This window comes from Puntigrus tetrazona, chromosome 9 (genome assembly GCF_018831695.1).
Source record: "Puntigrus tetrazona isolate hp1 chromosome 9, ASM1883169v1, whole genome shotgun sequence".
In the NCBI taxonomy this organism is placed as follows: domain Eukaryota; kingdom Metazoa; phylum Chordata; class Actinopteri; order Cypriniformes; family Cyprinidae; genus Puntigrus; species Puntigrus tetrazona.
This window is the reverse complement of record NC_056707.1, coordinates 486,360-497,885: the sequence shown is the minus strand read 5'-3', so window position 1 is coordinate 497,885 and position 11,526 is coordinate 486,360. Positions and strand designations below refer to the sequence as shown.

Sequence of the window (11,526 nt, the reverse complement as noted above, 5' to 3'; positions counted from 1 at the left end):
CAAGGCACTAGACACTAAATTGTACATATAATTCATATTTATTCATGTTTAGATGTAATAGATTTATAGTTGGTTTGCAAAAGGAGTCTGTGCTGTCTAAAACCAGCTTGTGGTTTTATAAATTAATTTTGTCATATAATGAAATGTAATTTCAATGATACATTTAGTGTAAATATATTTGAATAAAGCCTGTACGTTTGCAGATGATTGCAGTGTATTTAAGTGGACAGAGGGTTAATGTGTGCATTTGTTTGTTATGTTACACTTTAAGTGATACATTCTGCTATTTCTAAGGATCATGACAGGAACACAGTGAATTATGATAATACTGTATATGTAAACTTTTTAGTGCAAATACACTCTTATAAATAAAGGTACAAAAGCTGTCACTGGGGCGGTAGATTTTTAAAAGGGACATGTTTGTACCTAAAGGGTTCATTTTGGTAGCTTCAAAGGTACATATTAGTTCTTAAAGGTACATATTTGAACCTATGTCATGGTGTGGTTTGCGAGAAGGAGCACTGAATGAGAAAAATGAACTAAAACAGTTTTAATCCTCTAAAAACGAACAAAATAGCAATATAGTTGCAAGCAGGCAGGACAAAAAGACCACACGCATTAAAGACGAGAACTGACGATTAAACAGAAGTAAACTGGAACTTACATACACACAGGAATTGACTAAATGAACAAGACACAGCTGAAGACAATCAGACAATTAATAGAAAGTAGGTGACACTGAACACATGGGAGAAGACAAAACAACAACAAAAGAGTCCACATGTGTGACAACCTAATAGGTACAAAAGTGTATTTTTTAAGAACGTACCGCCCAGTGACAGCTTTTGTACCTTTATTTCTGATTGTGTATGAAATACAAATAGAAAAAGACAGCAGGTTTGAAATGATCTGACATTATTTGCTCATTTAGCAGTAAACTGTGTAACTCCTGAAGTGTTAAGGTTTCTTTTAAAACACTTCGATTAATAAATGTGACGATGCTGGCCTCACAAAGAAGGTCAGAAAGGTAACCTTATCCCTGACTTGTTAAACCCTCATTAAACCCAATTGTTAAAACCCTTTACAGCACGAATCCCATTCCAGAGCTGAAGAAATTACTAAATTCCTCTGAATTCTGATATTTTTGTGTTAATATCAGGCAATTGTTTTGGAGTTTATCACAATTCTGTTTTTGATGCATCTGTGGGTGTTGTGAGGAAGAGTTTATGGAGAATATTATATGGCAACATGTCTCTCGCTCTTTAAGTACGGTCAGTTTAATTCTGTCAGTTTCCCTGAAGAAAGAAAGAGGAAAGAAAGGAATAAAAGAAGGACAGAAAGAGAGAGAGAGAGAGAGAGAGAGAGAGAGAGAGAATCTGCAGCTGTCGGAAGTACATATATTTATAGATATGTATTTGCCTTCAGGTATTTATAAACAAAATTAGGCATGAAATAATGTTTTCTAAATCATTAAAATGTGAAAATAGAGGAAAATAGGAATATTGTATTTATAGCATTTTTAATTAAGGCGTAGTACAAGACTTCTTTGTCGTACAAATAATTGTCAAAAGCAAAAACATTAAGTAGAAAAGTCTGACGTGAAGGAAAAACTATTTTTGGAATGAGCAATTTTGAGTGGGATTCTGGTTGAGAAGCACTTCACTAAAATGTACCATATCTGTGGAATGTGGTAGCAGTGCCACCTACTGACCAGTTCATTCTTACCTGTATTTATATAGCGCCTTTAACAATACAGATTGTGTCAAAGCACTTAAGAGTATCAAACGGGAGAATAGAGTGTCAGTAAAGTAAAATCTAGTATCTGTGCAGTCAAATGACAATACTAAGTGGAAATGAATGTAAATGTTTGTATATTGTCTGGCTTTCACAGAAAGGAGGCGACGGATGTGAAAGACACCTCTGAGATGGTGAAGGAGGCCTTGCAACAGGCTGAGCGCGCCCAGAGTTGTGACCGAGGCTCTGAAACAGGCCAGCGCTGACAACAAGGGAATGCAAGACCTGCTGGTCTCCGTAAGTCTACATTTCTAGCCATTTGTTCAAAAGGGGACCGTTTTAGCCATTCTTTAGTCATTAGTAATTTGGAATTGATCTTTGAAGCAATTTGTGACTCTTTTGTTTAAAATGCGCTGGACTTGGAGCTAAAACTGAGTAACACCACTCGAAGGCTGCTGAAGTTGGAAAGCGATGTAGCTTTGCTGAAAGAAAAGGCACTCAACACCTCCACCAGCGCCAACAGCACAAAGAAAGAGGCGGACAACATCAAGGCACTTGCTGAGCAGCTCAAAAAGGTGCATGAATCACCTGGATATGATACGTCATCTCTGCTAAGAAGTGTTGTGGGTTTGTAACCTATACTATACATGACTGTTTATGCAGGATCTGGATTCAGAGCTGAAGGACAAGTACAGTAGTGTCGAGGAGGTGATCACACAGAAAGCAGAAGGAGTGGCAGAGGCCAAGAAAAGAGCAGAGAAACTCCAACAGGAGGCCAAAACTCTGCTGCTCCAGGCCAGCGACAAACTCCAGCTGCTAAAAAGTATGTCAATAACGCATCTCTAATTAAAGCATTAGAAGAGAACCATCACAAAACATTAACTTTTTAAATGTTCTCACTTAAAAGAACAACGTGTCTGTGCTTTTCAGATCTTGAGAAGAACTATGATGAAGATCAGAAGCTGCTGGAGGACAAGGCCAATGAACTGGTGGATCTGGAGAAGGTTGTGAAAGAACTGCTTCAGGAGATCAGTCACAAAGTCACTGTCTACAGCACCTGACTGTTTTAACACTACTACTGACTGCTTTAAGAACATTTATTAAATTACCTTCTACGTCAAATCCCTGAGAAAGTTTTGTGAGATTTACCCATACTTTATGATCACTGTATGGAAGGGTGTTACACACTTTTATGAACACGAGAGAATGTGATTTGGATTTTAAAACATAGCAGACCAAAGAGTGAATGTAGGATATGCCCAACATAACTATGAGACTGCAATTACATTGACCACATTGTTTCAATTTTAGATTAGAGTTAAAAAGTAAAATAATATAAATGTGATTTTTAAAAACGTTTCTGTTTACAGATACTTGGACCAACTTGTGAATACCATGAAAGTTCAATCATAATAAACTCAAGTGTGAAACTGACATTGTTATTGTGTAAATTTCTCAAATCAAGAAAATCAATCAGAAAAGAATAAGAAAACCTTAAAATATGCAAACAACACTGAAGACTTGTGTATTGTGAAAAAAATTTATTCCAAAACATTTTTACATTGTTTATTTTCAGTTGTTGGTTTTATTGCTGGAAAATGACAATGATATGGACCGGGATCATGGCTGTAGACTGGAGCTGGACCTGTCCTGAATCAATGAGGCTCACAGACTGATGATACATGGAGCCCGCGACTGATCTAAATGATCCAGATAAAGATCTGTTACCTATTCTCAATTACTCTGTGCATCATCAGTCTTGGGCTACAGCTCTGACATTGTTCTTGTGCTCTTGTGGATTTGCTTCTGAATCAGACACCAGTCGTGTTGTGTTTGTTACTACGTTACAGCTACGTTATTTAAGCTAACACCAGAAGTGTTCAGCTGGGATCAGGCTTTATGAAGAACAGTCAAGTTCTTCCACACTGACTCAATAAATCATTTCTTATTTAAACTTGCCTTATACACAGAGGCATTGTCATGTTAGAGTCCTGTCGATAAATCTGTATCCACAATTCCCTAGAACATCATTGTATGCTTTAACATTACGATTTGTACTTGGATATTATAATAATAAATACATATTAAATTTAATAATAAAATTAATAATAAAGTAGTTCAACCTGTTTATTGGAAGTGGGTGACCCAAAACCTTTGTCAATATAGTGTATAAAGATACATTTACATTTGTGTTTACATGCATTTACTTCAGTCTTTTATCTGTCTTTATCTCTTTAGACTGCCTTTAGACACATTAAATATGATTTTTTTGCCATGTTACTGTTTACTGCAATAAGTGGTGCAGGACTTTACCTGTACTCTACAGAACTTACCTGCACTCTTCAACACTAACCTGTGCTCAACAAACATTACCTGTACTCTACAACACTTACCTTTATTCAAGAAAACTTAACCTGTACTCTGAAACACGTACCTTTAATCAGCAGACCTATTCTGTACTCTAAAACACTTACCTTTAGTCAACAAACCTTACCTGTATTCTACAGGACTTACCTTTAGTCAAGAAATCTTACCTTTATTCTGCAGAACTCATCTTTAGTACCCAAAAAAAGTGTTATTGTAATGGGGTTAGTCTGTGAGCACAGGCCCTGTGTAAATCTGACATCCAGGGCCTTTACTGAATAAAATCATGCCCAGTAAAGTGTTACTGTGATCGGGTTAATTTGCGAGCCCAGGCTCTTTGGAAAATTGAAATTCAGACAAGGGGGGTTCATAAATGTGTGTCCCCAAAAAGGAGCACCCATACAGGCCGAGATCAGCTCCAAGAAGGACCTGGATGCCTGGACTTAGGTTTTGAACGCTTAAAAATTTCCTCCAGGGTGGCGGGGGTCGAGTGGGAAAGCGTCCGAGAAGTCGCAAGTATCCCGGCCTTGATCGGCCGTAAGAAGCGCCTGGATGATTTTCGATTTTCGATTTTTTCATTTTAGTCCCCAAATCGGGGGAAAGTTCGGACTTCCATACCCTCCGAGGTTCTGAGCGAGGCTGACCGAAAGGCCTCCTCCCGGGCACGATTCAAGTTTTACCGCAACCGCGGAGGTGGTCGTTTACCCAGGAGCAACTTTTATGTCAACTTTATTATTATTTTTTTCCCTCTAAAAACATCTCTACTTTAACGGGGTGAGTCTGTGAGCATGGGCCTTATAGAAAACTGTCTTCCAGGGCCTTTATTAAATAAAATCATGCCCAATGAAGTGTTATTGTAATGGGGTTAGTCTGTGAGCCCGAGAGGCCTCCTCCCGGGCACAATTAAAAATTTCACACAACCCCGGTGTTGTCATGTTCGTGGTTTCGCAGGAAGGAGCACTCGAGAAGTAAATAAACTTAAAAAAATGTAATCCAATATGGGGCAAAATAATATATACCGGCAGACAGGACATAAACCACATGTAGGTAACCTCGGGAACAAAAACCACATATGGACATCGACGATCGGACAAACTCAAGACAAACACAGGACTTTAATATACAATGTAATTGACTAAATTAACAGGAGCAGGCGAAGACAATTACACGATTATCACGAAGGGAAGGTAGGGCACAGAGAGCACATGGCACGAGACAAAAACAATAACAGAGTCCAGAGATGTGACATAACTTCCCCCTCCTGGAAGGTGCGTCCTCGCACCTAAAGTAACATCAAAAAAAGACAAAAAACAAAACGTAAAATTTGGGGATACCGGATCTTGGGAGGAGGTTCTGGTGGAGGATGGCCTCCCGGGGGGTAGGCAGACAGGAGTCCAGGGAGGTGCAGACGGAGGGAGGAGCCAGGGAGGAGGAGCGGCCATCGACTCCATGGGGCCGACCGGACGGTGGAGCCAGGTGATGCTGAGGCGCTGGAGGACCAAGGCGGCGCCGCAGGCTTCGGCGACCGATGCGAGGAGGCGGGGCGAGAGGGCGCGGCGGAGCCATTGCGACAGAGGACTGAGGTGGAGCCGGAGGGAAGGAGGGATGGAGGGACGAGGCAAAGCCAGAGGAGAGGATTATTACGAAGGGAAGGTAGGGCACAGAGAGCACATTGGACTAGACAAAAGCAATAACAGAGTCCAGAGATGTGACAGGTGTTAAGTGCGAATTCAGGAAAAGGTCGGACTTCCATACCCTCCGAGGCTCCGAGTCGGGCCGGCCGAGAGGCCTCTTCCCCGGCACAATTAAAATTTTACCGCGACCCCGGAGGTGGTCGTTTACCCAGGAGCAACTTTTACGTCAACTTCAATTTTTTTTTTCTCTAATACTCTGAAATGCATGCCCTGCACTTCGCTACTGTAACGGGGTGAGTCTGTGAGCACGGGCCTTTGTTGAATAAAATCGTGCCTAATAAAGTGTTATTGTGATGGGGTTAGTCTGTGAGCCTAGGCCTTATAGAAAACTGTCGCCCAGGGCCTTTTTTTTAAATAAAATCATGCCCAATGAGGTGTTATTGTAATGGGGTTAGTCTGTGAGCCCATGCCCTGTGTAAAACATTCATCCAAGGCCTTTATTGAATAAAATCGTGCCCATAAAAGTGTTATTGTAATTGGGTTAGTCTGTGAGCCCAGGTTACTATGATGGGATTAATCTGTGACCTTAGGCCATTGTAAAACTGTCATACAGGGCCCTTTTTGAATAAAATCATGCCCAATGATGTGTTAGTGTTACGGGGTTAGTCTGTGAGCCCAGGTCTTATGGAAAACATTCATCCAAGGTTTTTATTGAACAAAATCATGCCCAAAAAAGTGTTATTGTGATGGGGTGAGTCTGTGAGCCCAGGCCTTATAGAAAACTGTCATCCAGGGCCTTTATTAAATAAAATCATGCCCAAAAATGTGTTACTATGATGGGATTAAACTGTGACCCTAGGCCATTGTAAAACTGTCATACAGGGCCCTTTTTGAATAAAATCATGCCCAATGATGTGTTAGTGTTCTGGGGTTAGTCTGTGAGCCCAGGTCTTATGGAAAACATTCATCCAAGGTTTTTATTGAACAAAATCATGCCCAAAAAAGTGTTATTGTGATGGGGTGAGTCTGTGAGCCCAGGCCTTATAGAAAACTGTCATCCAGGGCCTTTATTAAATAAAATCATGCCCAAAAATGTGTTACTATGATGGGATTAAACTGTGACCCTAGGCCATTGTAAAACTGTCATACAGGGCCCTTTTTGAATAAAATCATGCCCAATGAAGTGTTAGTTTTAAGGGGTTAGTTTGTGCCACCAGGCCCTGTGTACAACTGTCATCCAGGGTCTTTTTTGAATAAATTCATGCCCAAAAAGGTGTTATTGTAATGTAAAATGAAGTCACTAAAAAGTCACTTTTAGTCAGCAAACCTTACCTGTACTCTAGAGGACTTATCTTTACTCAACATACCTTACTTGTACTCTAAAACACTTACCTTTAGTCAAGACACCTTACCTGTATTCTACAGGACTTACCTTTATTCAACAAACCTTACTTGTATTCTGCAGGACTTACCTTTAGTCAACAAACTGTACCTGTATTCTACAGGACTAACCTTTAGTCAACAAACCTTACCTGTATTCTGCATGACTTTTACTGAACTAATCTTACTTATACTTTACAGGACTTACCTTTAGTCAACAAACTGTACCTGCACTGTAAAACACCTACCTTCATTTAACAAACCCTACCTGTATTTTAAAGGAATTACCTTTATTCTGCAGGATTTACCTTTAGTCAACAGACCTAATCTGTACTCTAAAACACATACTTTTAGTCAAGGAACCTTACCTATATTCTACAGGATTTACCATTATTCTGCAGGACTTACCTTTAGTCAACAAACTATACCTGCACTCAAAAAAAGTTAGCTTCATTCAACAAACCTTACCTGTATTCTAAAGGACATACCTTTAATTAACAAACCTTACTTATACTTTACAGGACTTACCTTTATTCAACAAACCTAAGCTGTACTCTGAAACACTTACTTTTAGTCAAGAAACCTTACCTGTATTCTACAGGATTTACCTTTATTCTGCAGGACTTACCTTTAGTAAACAAATTGTATCTGTACTCTAAAACACTTACCTTTATTCAGCAAACCTTAACTGTATTTTACAGGACTTACCTTTACTCAACAGACCTTACTTGTACACTAAAACAATTACCTTTACTTGATGTGGAATGTTATTGTTGATCTGGAGGCAAAGTCACTTCTCAAGCAAAGAGACTCGTACAGCAGGATTTTAGGTGTCAGGAAAAAACTTTATTGACAAGTCTGAGATAGCCACAGTCCGCCTCTCCCCTCTTGGTCTCTGTCTCCTTTTTTTAAACCCCTGCTAGCGTCCCACCCCACATACCATCAGTTTTAGGTAAGAACATCTGCGTTCAATCTTAGGGTTTTTGTTTCTGTCCCTTGCCAATTCTATAGGGTCTGTGTGTATGTTTAACATGTTGCTCTCCTTATTTATGGTTTCTTTTTCTATGAGAACTTGGTGACTTCTGACCTTATTGAATTTACCAGTTGATGTATGTTTTGCAGACCCCACTGCCTTTGCACGCAATCTAGCCCCCACTGCCTTCGCACGCAATCTAGACCCCACTGCCTTCGCACGCAATCTAGACCCCACTGCCTTTGCACGCAATCTTCTAGCAGCAGACACCATTATGTTTAAGAATGGCACAAAAGTAACATGTAGTTAACTCATAAATGTATAGAAATTATAAAATAAAGCTGAAGGAAAATTTCGTCATACTCAGCAAAGCTTACCTGTATTCTAGAGGGGTTACCTATATTCTGCAGGACTTAACTTTAATCAACAAACTTATTCTAAAACCTATTCTAAAACACTTACCTTTATTCAGCAAACCTTAACTGTATTCTACAGGACTTACCTTTTGTCAGAATCCCACTCCCTGCAGTTGTTCTCCATGCCTCTAGAGTCCCCTGTGTTCCCCCCAGCCTTAGTTCTTCCTCGTGTGTCCCTGTTTAGTGAGATCTAGTTCACCTGTGACTTGTTTAACATTGGGTATTTAAGTTGTGAATTTCTTTCACCACACCAGAGATCTGAGTTCTAGTCCGGATCGTGACAGAAAAACCAAGTCAAGAATGGACCCAGAGACACTCAGTTTCCAGGACCTGTTGGCTGTGATTGCTCAGCATGAGGCATCTTTCCAGCGCCATGAAGCTGTTCTCAGCAGACAAGAAGAGCTGATGGCCAAACACTCTCAACTCCTGGTTGATGTTATGAGTTCAATCCACCAGCTCTTTAAACATCTTCCACGCCCTTCGTCTTCCTCTGTATCTCCTCCTAGTGGTAACAGGCCTTCTCCTGTAGCAGAGCCCCGACTACCCCCTCCCAAGCCCTTTTCTGGAGATCCTAGTTCCTGCCAGGGTTTTCTCACCCAAAGCTCCCTCACCTTCGAGCTCCAACCCTCCAGCTTTCCCTCAGATCGCTCAAAGATTGCTTACATTATCACCCTGCTCTCAGACAGGGCGCTCTCCTGGGCCTCCGCAGTGTGGCTATCCCAGGATCCCTGTTGTGAGTGATACACAGCATTTGTAGAAGAGTAAAAGCGAGTGTTTGATAATCAGTGGGTGTGAGGCTTCCAAACATCTGCTCACTCTCCGTCAGGGTTCCCGAGGCACAGCAGATTTCGCCATTGAGTTTCGGACCATAGCAACCAGGAGCGGATGGAATGATGAGGCACTGAGGGTGTGCTTTCAGGGAGGGTTGTCCGAGCCTCTTCAAGATGAATTAGCCACCTGAGAACCAGCTGAAGATATAGAGTCCTACATAGCACTGGCCATCTGCATGGACAATCGGCTGCGAGAACGGAGGGCAGCTCGCCGCAAGGAGTCCCAGTCCCAAGTCCCTCGGAGCAGGTCTGTTACCGTTTCTTCCTCCTGAACTTTCCTGGTCCCTGAACAGGTCTATGATGTCCCAGAGGACATGCAGTTGGGTCGTTCCAGGCTTTCTGCCAAAGAGAGGGAGAGTCTTGGATATATCCTGGATAGATCCTTGGCTAAGAAACTTAGGATTCCTACCCAGCTTCTTCATCACTCCCAGGCTGTTACAGTTTGGATGGTAGACTTCTGGAACCAGGCAAGATAACGGAGGCTACTCAGTTCCTGCACCTTACTATCCTTCAACATCAGCAGGAGGAGATCTTCTATCTTATTGACTGCCCTGTGTATGCTATTATCCTGGGTCATCCTTGGCTGTGCACTCATAATCCACGGATTGACTGGCCTACCGGTGATGTGGAATGTTATTGTTGATCTGGAGGCGATGTCACTTCTCAAGCAAAGAGACTCGTACAGCAGGATTTTAGGTGTCAGGAAAAACTTTATTGACCAGTCTGAGATAGCCGCAGTCCGCCTCTCCCCTCTTGGTCTCTGTCTCCCCTTTTTAAACCCCTGCTAGCGTCCCACCCCACATACCATTAGAGCAGCTGAGTTCAATCTTAGGGCATTTTTGTCTTTTTTGTCTTTGTCTGTTCCATAGGGTCTGTGTGTGTGTGTGTGTGTGTGTGTGTTTGACATGAGGCTCTCCTTATTTATGGTTTCTTTCTATGAGAAATTGGTGACTTCTGACCTTTTTGGATTTACCAGTTGATTTCTGTCTTGCAGACCCAACTGCCTTTGCACGCAATCTTCTAGCAGCAGACACCATTATGTTTAAGAATGACACCATTATGTTTAAGAATGGCACAAAAGTAACATGTAGTTAACTCATAAACGTATAGAAATTATAAAATAAAGCTGAAGGAAAACTTTGTCAAATCCCCTATCTGAGACTTTATTAAGTCTCATACCTTCCTTGTTCAAGAGTATTGTCACATAAGAGAGTCATCATAAGGGATATTGCGCCTAACTAGGCCACTTGTTTTATAAAGGACCACCTTATGCAAGAATACTCCTGTAGAGAGTGCAGCCAAAAAACTCCCTCTTTTTCCTTTGAGTAGAGTCAAAAAAGACTACACCTCTATTCATCTTTCCTCTTTGGGGACTGTACACATTCAATTATATATAAACATGCATATATACTCCTTCACAAGTTATTCAAACATTAACACACAGGTTACATATTCAATAAGTCATTCAACAGTCAGCTTAAAATTTTCTTTTGTGAGGTCGTGAATAGAGTTCAAGTAGCTTGGTCTGTGGTTGCCAGTGTTCGTTGATTGTCAGCTTGTCCACAGAGGTCCAAACGTTCCAGGTGTTCAAGGGTAATGGGGTTTTTTGGGTTGCATGGAGAAGATGTGTGGTTCTATAGCTACTCTTATATCTGATTCATAGGTTATATAGATACAACAATATAGGGGTAAATGCCAAATCATAAACATAACAAACAAAACACCCTCTAACTACCTGCCTATACTACCCAATTCCTCGTTAACTCTTCATATTCTAGTGTGAGTTCTTCCTTCTCAGTTACAATGTATACACTCTCTCCCTCTCTTTCAAATGACAAAACATCAAAATAATTCCCAAATCAAAAAGGCAACCCCATTTACCATATTCCATCTACTTTTTCTAATTCTACATCAGTGTAACACTGTTTAGTTTTTTTTTTCTCCCACAGTTATGTTGACCATCTGTCTGGCAGCTGCATGCACAATCATAGACCTGAGAATAGGAAAGACACAGCATAATAATAGAGACACACAGCTAGTATGATAGCAGCTATTATTCCCAATTTTGTTATCCAACTTTTCCAGTTATACAGAAGATTGTCAAACCAGTTTCCAAAAGTTAGATCTCTTCCAGCGTTTGCTTTAAGTTTGAGTCTAAGTCCCTTCAGTCTCTCCATTGCCCGTGTGAAGGATCC

At 40.8% G+C, this 11,526-nt stretch overlaps 1 pseudogene; it reads left to right on the top strand.

The window, feature by feature from the left end:
• The first annotated feature begins 998 nt into the window (after positions 1-998).
• Positions 999-2,804, top strand: LOC122351421 (annotated as a pseudogene).
• The last annotated feature ends 8,722 nt before the right edge of the window (positions 2,805-11,526 follow it).